Source organism: Dryobates pubescens, chromosome 5, assembly GCF_014839835.1.
Source record: "Dryobates pubescens isolate bDryPub1 chromosome 5, bDryPub1.pri, whole genome shotgun sequence".
NCBI lineage: Eukaryota > Metazoa > Chordata > Aves > Piciformes > Picidae > Dryobates > Dryobates pubescens.
In genome coordinates, this window is record NC_071616.1 from 6,207,206 (window position 1) to 6,217,515 (window position 10,310).

Genomic DNA, 10,310 nt, shown 5'->3' on the forward strand with positions numbered 1-10,310 from the left:
CACGATCACTTGAGAACCGCGGCCCGGGCCAGCGGCCGTGCTGCTGCAGCCGGGATTTCGCACTCGCAGCCCGGGGGCGGGCGGGCGCCGGCTAGGGTGGGATGGCTGCTGTTGAGCGGTGAAATGGAGGACGGGCGAGCGGTTGCAGTACCCAGACGGTCAGCGGTCGTCACAGCCGGGGGCTCTCAGAGGAGCGCCTGCCCGAGCGGGCTGCGACTGCGGGTGAAGGGATGACCGGGAGCCCCTTTGGCAGCCGCCCGCACTTGGGCGGCTGCCCGCGGGTCCAGCCGGCTGTTGGCAGCGCTGCCTTTTCGCCCCTTCTCTCCTGGGACGGACGGGGCCGCCGGACTGGGGTTCTTCGCCCCGCGGGCGCCCTCGGCTGGCACGGGGCTGTCTTTCCCACCGCCTTTACGCTTGGCAAGCGGTTCCTTTAAAAGCTTGTGGAGGTCACCGGAGGATTCGGCCCAGGCCAGTCCTGCTTGCGCGCCTTGAGCCAATCCTTTCACGGGCGTCTGCCCTCCCCGCGGCCAATTAGAAGGGAAAGCCTTGGAGGCGGGAGGCCAGCCTCCTCAATGGACGGCAATGCTGACCAATCATCTTCAGAACTGGACGGTTGATGCATAGGCGCAGCACCCAATAGGGTGAGTGGGCGGGTCCGGCGTCGCCGGGCTCTGCGAGCCCCGCGCCGGGTGGCCGCGGTAAGGAGGGGAAGATGGCGGAGTAGAGAGGAAGAGCCGGAGAGGCCGGGGCCGGCCGCGGCCCTGCGGCTTCGGCCGCGCTCAGGTGAGTGTGGCGGGCAACAACGGCCTCCGGCGCGGGATCGCACCCGGTCCGGTGCCTGGTGCTCCGGTCCGCGATTGGGTTGGGCCCGGGCGCCCGCGCACCCGCCTCCCCGTCCTGCTCCGTGATTGGGTTGGGCCCGGGCATGTTCGCGCCCGCCGCTTTCTGAGGCGCGGAGTGAGTCGGGGTTGGGTCGGCGAGAGCGACCGGGTGGGTGTTTGTCCCCCTCACCCGGTTGCGCGGCCTCGGAATGTCCCCGGTTGCGCGGCTGCAGTGTCCCCGAGCTGTGGTGGGGGAGTCCGTGTGGTGACGGCCGTCGCCCGCCGAGGACGCTGAAGGTGAAGGGGGTGGCAGCCGAGCTGGAAAGTCCGAACAACTTGGGAGGTAGGGGCGAGGGCGTGCCGCGGCTCGGGCGGGAGCGGGCGGGCAGCGAGAGCGGGCTGCGGCAGATGGCTGGGAGGGAGAGCCTGTGCCCTGCACAGCAATGCCCTGCCGCCGAGTTGGGAACCGCCGAGGACGTGCGGTCGGCGAACAGCTGCAGCCGCCAGCTTGTGTGGAGACGAGAAACCGAAATGTATAATCCGAAATTAGCCTTTTCATCTCCGGCTACAAACACAGCCCTGACTGTAACTGCTCTTCTGTTAGCCTCGGTATTCGTGAAATCTGAGAGCTGGAGGGATTTTGCTGATCTGAGCAGTTGCATCCTTTTCTTTATGTCATACTGACACAGGAGTGCACAAAGGGGATGGCTTCCAAGGCAATTGACAAAACCAGAACGCACGAGTAAATCTGCAAGTTTTATGGAGAGTGAAGCAATTGGAGCGGAATTGATCATAGCCTTAGGAATTAATGGAATTGTTCACAATGAGGTGAAAAGGAGTTTGAACGTAGTGAAATGTGAAGCCATTGCTAAAAACATGCCTTCCCATGTTAATAACGTGCACTGCCCTGGATTTTTCAAGACCATTAGAGGTATTTTACAGTATAGACAGGTGCTTTGTTTAAATAAAATTTAAAAGGAAAAAAAAAAAGGAGGGGAGGGGACTTCTTACTGAAAGCAAAAGGATTACTGTCACAAAGCAAAATGATTGCTGTCACTAGCATGAGGTTCCTTTTGTTCTAGATTTAATAACAGGTTTTTTAATCTTGAGTTTGTCATAGGATTGATCCTAAGTGACTGCGTTTCCGACCTGTGTGTCAGGCAACAGTAAAGAATTGAAGTGGTTAAATGAGGAACAAAGCTTAAGATCTTGTGGCATCTTACCTTACCTGATCTAATAATGAAGTAGTTTGTAACTGGTGAAGTCGCTCGAAAGAAATACAATGAAGTGTGCTTGTCACAACTAGTTCTGAAAGCAGTAGCTTCTTGTGAGGAGAAAAAAAATTCCTAAGCAACATTGTACCGGTTTCATGTGCTGTATTATTCAGGTAGTAACAGGAATAGCAGCTCATGAGCAGCATCACATTAAGGCACAGTGTGCTGCTGCTGATTAATATTCCTACTTATGCATGTCTGTGTATGAACTGTTAAAATATGCCAGGGGATTTGCTTTTGGCGTCTTTCACATAAAGATAACTCTGTTTTACATTCTCATTAAGAGAATAATGAGCTATCAGCTTGCTTTCTTGTGAAGCTGTGCGCTGTTTTAGCAGTAAGTAAATTCATCTGGATTAATACGTGCTCTTCATGGCTCTGAATGCACGAGAGCTGCGAGAAGTCACGGCTGAAAAATAGAATCCTCCGAGTTTCCTTTTGCTCTGGTATGTGTCACATCAATTCTCTGCGCTGCTTCACCGTCCTGGGCACAGTGCTGCGAGTCTGCGGTGTGGAGATCTGCACAAACAGGCCGTGCACCTTACAGTGGTGACCTGTCATGCAGGAGTGTCAAAAATAGCCAGCCAAGTGATGCTCGCACTTCAGACCTGTGAAGGGTCTGATACCTCTTCAGGAGTATCTTTTGAACACCTCCTACGTTCATTCTTGGAAACTAGCAAAGGAGTAGTGTTTGAAACCAGTGGTGATGTGCTGGAGGTTATGGGAAAGAGGATTTCTCTAAAATTGGATGCCAAGGAAGGGATGTTTCTTTGCCTGAGCAGTGTTGAAGGAACACATCACTGTGGGGCGTGTGCCGTGGAAGAGAAAGCTCCCTTGTAAACCGGTCGTCCCTGTTTTCTCTGCTGCTGCAGGAAGTGCCGTTACAACCTTCTACCAAGTCTAGCTGATAGCCATTGGAAACCTTATAAGAGAGGAAGGTGGTTCTAATTAAAATATAAAGGGAAACAAAACACTCAGGCTCACAATCTCATGGGTGGCAGAATGTGTGCAGTGCCCAAGATGTCTGTCCAGCAGCCAGGCACCATATCAGGAGTGTTTAAGTCTGGCTCTTCATTTGGTGGTGTCTAGATGCAAACTCCAGGGTCTTTTGGAGAGATCGGCTGACAGGTCCTTAAGTCTTCTCGCCTCTACCTAGGTAGGCAGCCATTCCAGGTGTCAGATACACCTTTGTGTGCCCTTGTGGGGCACTTTTGGAAGTGACAGTAGTCTGTGTCTCTACACCGTCCCACGCAGTGCATTGTCAGTGTTTGCCTCCAGACCTGGGTGTCTTCTGAAATGGCAGGGGGATGTGCTGAGGCTCTTGATGACCTGCTGACCTGAGTGCTGTTAACACAGGCCCTTTTAAAAGTATTCCTGCTCTGTGTTGCCTGTGGTGCCTCCACACTCAAGACCCCCCGCCTTTCTTTCTCCAGTCACACTAGTCTTACTCTTTTATTTTGTGTTTATGATTTAAGTTTTTGCCATTATCAGCTCTCAAGGTTAAATTTGATGCTCCTAAAGCTATTGGAAAGACCTTTGTGGACATCTGTAATGCTGATTTTGCTTTCTGTTCTCTTCACACGGACCTTTCACTTCCAGGTTTTTCTGTCTTGGTCTTTCTGCATAAAACTATTTCTAGATCTTTCCTGCCTCACATTCTTCTTGGGCTGTAGAGAAGAGGAATCATCTTCTGTGTTCCTGTTTTTTCTGCTTATCTCCTGGAGCATTTGTGTTTCTGTGTGTGTATGTGAGAGAGAGAGAGAGAGAAAGGTAATACTTTTGAAAACCAGATCTGCTGGATCTCATTTTTTTGCTGACCAATGTAATTAAAACTGAGCACCTTAAACCAGAGTGTGAGTGGTGGGGTGAAATTTGGTAGCATAGCTGCACTGTGCTGTATTGGTTTAAGTGTAGTTTCCAAGTAAAGTGTTGTTGTTTATGCCAGAACACTTGTTTTTTCCCCCTTGGTGTGTTGGTAACAGGGCATGTTGATCTGTATGAAAAGATGAATACTGCACTTTTGCTGGTAAATTTATTCATGAGGTGTTTCTTCCATCTCTCTTTGGCTTTGAAATTCCTAATGTTACCTGCCTGTATGCAAGAAGTTGTCTATCTGAATGTGAGATTTAAAGTTCATGGAAACTGACCTTTAGTTCCTGTAGAAGGAAGGGAGAAAAAAGCCAAAAGCAATAATAATAAAGTTTTAGCTGAAATCAGTTATGTAAATCATTTGCTGTTGGTTCCTGGATCTCTCAAAGTCACGCAGTGCTTGGCAGGTTGTTGGGAGAGCATGAGTAGGAAAGGTCAGAATTGACAGTGTGAGAATAATGTAACTATCCTGAAATACAGGGCTGGGGATTATCTGCTGCCTGGGTATTCCCTGAATGTGCAGGTCCCTGCTGCTTGTGGAAATGCTGTGTGGTGCAGGAAGCTAGTAGCTCTCTGGTGAGGTTACTGGGAGCTTTTAATAATGCAAGTTCTGTGTGATGAGATAGTTCTGCTTATAGCAAGCCATTATTCATCTAGTTAGGCTATCAGCTCAGCATCCTTGAGAACAGTCATTATGCTTCCTTGATACGTGGCTCATCATTAACATGAAAGAGATTCTTACCGTACTGGTGACTGAAATTGTGTCCACCTTAGTCGCTGTGAAACTGCGTCTGAAAAGTGTGTCTGTTGATGATGGCTTACCATAACAAATCATTTACCTTCAAAGTATGCACAGTTACAAAGTCGTTTTGGTGCTATTGTATCCTTAATTGAGCTGTAGGCTGCTCTCAGTAAAGCAAAAGCCAACAAATTCCTGGGAAAATGGAATTTACTGCTGTGTAAACTATATTCTGTGGAGGGAAGGATGCACATGACTCTACTCCAGGAAGCAGGATGGTTCTGAGCAAAAGACTTTCAGGCATGTTTTGGGTAGGTGCTTCTCCTCCCCAGCCTGTTAGTTAAAATTTGCCAGTCCTGGGTCTTCCATACTTGGGCCCAATTCATCATCCTTTCCCTTAAACTGAAGGAGGGAGTTATGGCCACTGGAAAAGTAACATCAGCATATTTTACATAGAATGTCTGAAAAGGGAAGGCACAGCTCATCTTTTGACTTGTGCAGATGATCATGTATGATCTGAATAGCTTCCTAGATGCATATTCAATTCAATTTGTTCATCTTTCTCTCTAGACTCACTGAAGAGCAAGTGGATCAATCACAAAGAATGGTGAGTAACACCATCAATTTATTTAGGGTACTAAATATCAGGTACTAAACTTAGTCAAGTTTGTTGGTAGGTTGAGGGGGGGTTCTCTTTTTTTCCTTTTTCTTTCTTTTTTTCCCTTTTTTTTTTTTCTCCTTTTCTGTCCAAAGACATCAATCCTTGAGATTTAAATTTTTTGTAGGATGCTTTCAGAGAACTGGAATGTTGCAGGGAACTGGAATGTTCTCCCAGGCAACCAGCACCAGAACAAGAGGACACAGTCTCAAGCTGCGCCAGGGGAGGTTTAGGCTGGAGGTTAGGAAGAAGTTCTACACACAGAGAGAGTGATTGCCCATTGGAATGGGCTGCCTGGGGAGGTGGTGGAGTCACCATCATTGGAGGTGTTCAGGAGGAGACCTGATAGGGTGCTTGGTTGCATGGTTTAGTTGATTAGGTCGTGCTGAATAATAGGTTGGACGTGATGATCTTGAAGGTCTCTTCCAACCTCTGCTCTGCTCTTCTCTGCTCTTCGTCAGCTTTCTGCTTGGGCTTTGCTTGAAAGAAACTCTGATGTAACTGTGTCTTCTCACACAGATAAATGCTTTCAAGTCTGAAAATTCCCATGACATGATGTTGTTTTGCTTTGCTAAGAGACAGTGATTGTGTAATGGTATTAACTTGGAGTAGTTGGACTAGTTGTCTTTAAAATTGTATTTGTTAAACAGTATGATTGGAAGAACAGTCCCATAACTGACTGCCAGTTGTCAGATAGTACATTGAAAATCTCTAGGGATGTCAGTCAACTTCAGGAGTTCTGATTTTTCTATTTCTTTTCCAATGCATGAGATAATCTTGCTAGTGAAGGTGTGTAACAGAGGGCTGTATTCTGTTCTCAGCTGTGCCACAGACCGGTCTGGTTTTCCCCATCCTCATAACAAGAATAAGACTTCCCCAGCGGTGCAGATGTGGATGGTCAAGCTCATGATGAACTGAAGCATTTGAGTGCCTCAGAGGAAGTGATGATGATGATGTGCTGTGTGTCCATTTTCACGATCTACTTGCCACTTCTAACACAGGAGTTGAGAATTGTCACTGGAAGATTGTTCCTGAACTTGATCAACTAAAGGATTAAGGTAATGGGAATAAAATGAAAAAGACAGGGAAAAGAGAGAAAGGGGTTAGAAAGTAGTATCTAGCCTCATGTTCTTCTGTGTGAGGAGGAGAAAGCAAAGGGAAAAAGAACTTTCTGATGAGAGGCCAGGAGATCACTGACAAGATGAGTTAAGGAAGTCTGTCTAGCTGTGGATAAGTGTGGAGTAAAAGAAGTACCTAATCTGTCTAATGTTACAACTGTCAGAAGGGTTTTTTCCTCTACAGCACTGACAGTTTTCCTACTAAACTAGATGATAGTTTATGGTGTGTCTTTGAACTGTGAGCTGCTATAGTAGAATTTACTGTCCACAGTGTGTGTTCTGGTGTCATGTGTCTTGGAGCCCCAGTTAAGAAGCCTCACAGCCAATAAACACAGGAGTATTTTTGGATGTATTGCCTCTGAGTGAATGCCTAGCTCAGCATTTCTATACTATATCCTCAGTCAGCTTCTGGACATCTACAGTTAGATAGGAAATCTTACAGAGCCAGGGATAATTGCATTTTGTGAAGCTGGCTGATTTTAGCCATTAGAGTCAGGCTTTTAAAGTAATGAACCAGTGGGCACTTGAATGTCAAAGGTATTTTGTTCTGATTCCCGAACTACCTCTTCCATTGTCTTTTTATTTTGCAATTCCAGATCATTTCCTGGCATTCAAGGAGAAACTGGTCCTCTTGCTTGCTCTTAAGCTGCAAGATGTGGCTTGGCTTCTCTTCCAGCAAGCAAAAACCTGTCCTTCACTTCCATGGAGCTGAACGAACAAAGATCTCTCGACTTCCTGTTTCAACCATCTCGCCTGAATTTTGATCCACCAGTTGAATTCTCCCCCAGAAGTACCCCACTGTTTTATCAAAACTCAAAAGCAGAGTAACAGCAATCAGCATTTCTTCACCTGAAGAAATGTCTTCTGTGCCAGCTCTTCATCCAGCTTTCTGCATTCTAGTTTAAAATGGTAAATACTTGTAATCAGATGCGGGTGGAAGCTGGTGTTCTTCACTGATATCTCCTTCTTCATTTTAGGAAGGTTAAGTACTTCACTGTGTCATATTGGAGTTCCTAGCAGATAAAGTGTCTTCATGCATTGCTATGTCAAACTGTCTTGACGTGTGTCAAAAGTTGCAGCAGGAAAACCAGAACATATTTTCTTGCTCAGGCATGAGGAGGAAGCTTAGCAAACAACTTCCCATACAGGTATTTTCAAGTCAAAGACCCAGGCTTGACTCTCTGGATAGGTATCTTGGTGTCAACTCACATAAAGCAGCTAATGCCCAGGAACAAATGCAGAATCACCTTGTCTATAGTGTGTAAATGCATCACCCCAGTCTGTGATCAAAGTGTATATTTGCATGTGTAAACCTATGTAAGTGCTGGAGATGAAGAGCTTTCACCAGAAGGAGAAATTACTCTGCACCATTTCATTTTTAGTGAAGAAAAATGAAGCTTTAGAGGCCTCTGGGGTAATGGGATAATGATTAGGTTTATGTTAAATCATTCCCTTCCTCTGGCTTTTTATGAATCCTTAGCAGCAAAAGGAACAAAAACCTTCTGCAGTAGGAGATGAGGCAGAACTTCTTTCTTTAATAAAAGAAATTATATTCTGGTGGGATGGAAGAGCCCAGACATGCAAAGTTGCAGTTTACCCACTCAGTTTCCTTGGCACACCTTTCCATACTGCTGATGGAATCAGCTTTTTGATTCTTTTGTGACTGAGAACTGAGATGACCTGTGTGTTTCCATCACCTAAGCAGGCCCAAGAGAGTGGACTGTTAGCCACATAAGAAGGGCGAGTTGAGACAGAGCAGAAATACTGAAGATGAGCCTTCTTCTGGTTCCTCTTCCTTCCCTTACCAAGATGCAATCTGTTGTTCTTATGTTTACACAAGGTCCTTTGTCTCCATCATCTGTGACTATATAGGATGTTTCCTGTCGTTCTGAGGTGGGAGTGTATTTTGTTTAGGTGCTCCCTGCTATGGCATTGTATATGGCAAGTAAGATTTCTTGGCAGAAAAAAAACCCCCAGAGCTGGGATACATGTTCTGTTCCACTTTGAATCTGGAGCTCTTCTTAGTGCACCTTATTCCAAGCTTGTGATCTGGGAAATGTGACTCACTAGCTTAAAAGAATATTTTCAAATCTGGTATCAAGTAAAGGGATATAGGTTCTCTTAATGGGTTTGGGGAGATAGTAGCATGGTTTGGGGAGTGGTTTTAGATTGCTTGTTTTGTTCTGTTTTTCTTTTCCTTTTAGAGACTGCTGGAGAGAGCCAGGCAGCCTGAAAATGGCTGAAAAAGATAACAGTTGAAATCCTTCTTAAATCCTAATGGCATATTGCAAGGGCAGCATTCTGCTATTTAAAATGTGGTGACCTTTTATGGGACCAAGTTCCATAGCAGAGAAAGGACAAGGGTTGGTGGTGATCCTAATCCTCACAGTTAAGTCTGTGTTTAGGCTTTCATTGCAACAGTAAGATTTAATGACAGCTTTACCCAATTTTTTGTTTCCACAAGAAAAGATCAGATGTGTAAGCTAAAGAGTGGTGGGCAAGACACTGCCTATCAAAACAATGCCAGCTGTCATGAGCAGAGAGGTCCACTGAAATTGTGTGTGATAAGAGCGGCATTGCTCTTGATGAGGCAACCACCAGCTTGGCCTGACTTCTTTTAAGAACATGAGAGTTCTTTGCTGAATGTGGTCTGAATTTTCTGGCATTGCAGGCAGCTGGGAAAAGCACACTTCCTTTTAGGGCCTCCTTATGTGGAAACCAATGGCATTTAATATGGATGTCTGTGGGAGCAGGATCCATCTCTGTGATGGAAAATACCGGCAGTGTCATAGGCTTGTATGTGGTGGGGAGATATCTGGTATAAGAAGCATCTGATTTTAGATCTGGAAGTTTCCTTTTCTTCCTTCTGCCCAGACTTCTTCTGGAAGTTAAGGCTAGCAGTTGTTTCTTGCATAGCTTGATGTCAAGAGTACTCGGGGGACAGAAAGGTGGTTTTGGCTTCTGTGAACATGTGAAAAAGTTAAGCATTTGTCTGACTAGAGAGCAGACACTTTAAGGTCTTTGATCTCTTTTTCCATAGGAGTAATCCTCAGCATTTTCTAATCCTGCATTGTAACACAAACAAACATAGGATTGCTGATTTTTTTTCCATTTCCTTTTTTTTCACTCCTGTCCATGACAAAGTAACCACACTTAGTTTTCAGGTCTAATTTTAGAACATAGTATTTTTAGCAGTGCTAAGGATCTAGTCACATAGTGCATGCCCAGAAGACACCCCCCACCCCCCTACTCCACTCCCCCCCCTTCTTGCTGCACCTTTCCAGACAGCACCTTTATGAAACTGCTGTGCTCGGAAATGCTGCCTCAACTTACTTCTTCTTGCTCCACTTCTTCTCTCTGTTGGTTGAAAATCTTCCCATGTGAAAGATTACAAAAACAAGGGGCATGTGCAATAGATCATATATATATACATATATATATATTTTAATACTTGTGGACAAAATGATGTTACAAGTTGTTTGAAAACAACAAAATCACCAATGTCTTCCATTTTGAGATGTGTATAGTTCCATAAGCATTAGTGCTTTGTAGCAAACTGTAGTGCCATGTTAGGATCAGTGCATGAGCCTAGTAGTATTTTTACAATTTCAGAGTGACAATTTATTAATCAACAGTGATGATGATGTAATTAACACTAGAAAGGATACAATAGAACTGCCACAAACATGGTCTAAACATGCAGTATCCTCTCTTTGACAGTGGCTACGCTATCTTTAGAAATGGAATGCGTTTGCTTCATGGGCTTCATAGAATCATAGTTGACTTTTTGTTTGTAGTCTGTCTGTCCAGCTGCAAGAGTAAGCTAGTGTG

General features: G+C 45.6%; 1 long non-coding RNA gene across 2 annotated transcripts; it reads left to right on the plus strand.

Annotated features, from left to right (window-relative positions):
* Positions 1-654: 654 nt before the first annotated feature.
* Positions 655-9,715, plus strand: LOC128897234 (uncharacterized). Of its 2 annotated transcripts, none has more exons than XR_008462244.1 (4): positions 655-783; positions 5,274-5,310; positions 6,183-6,419; positions 7,076-9,715. It is a non-coding gene; the product is annotated as an uncharacterized LOC128897234 (long non-coding RNA). The 2 variants fall into 2 exon arrangements; XR_008462245.1 differs by lacking the exon at positions 655-783 and adding an exon at positions 953-1,164.
* The last annotated feature ends 595 nt before the right edge of the window (positions 9,716-10,310 follow it).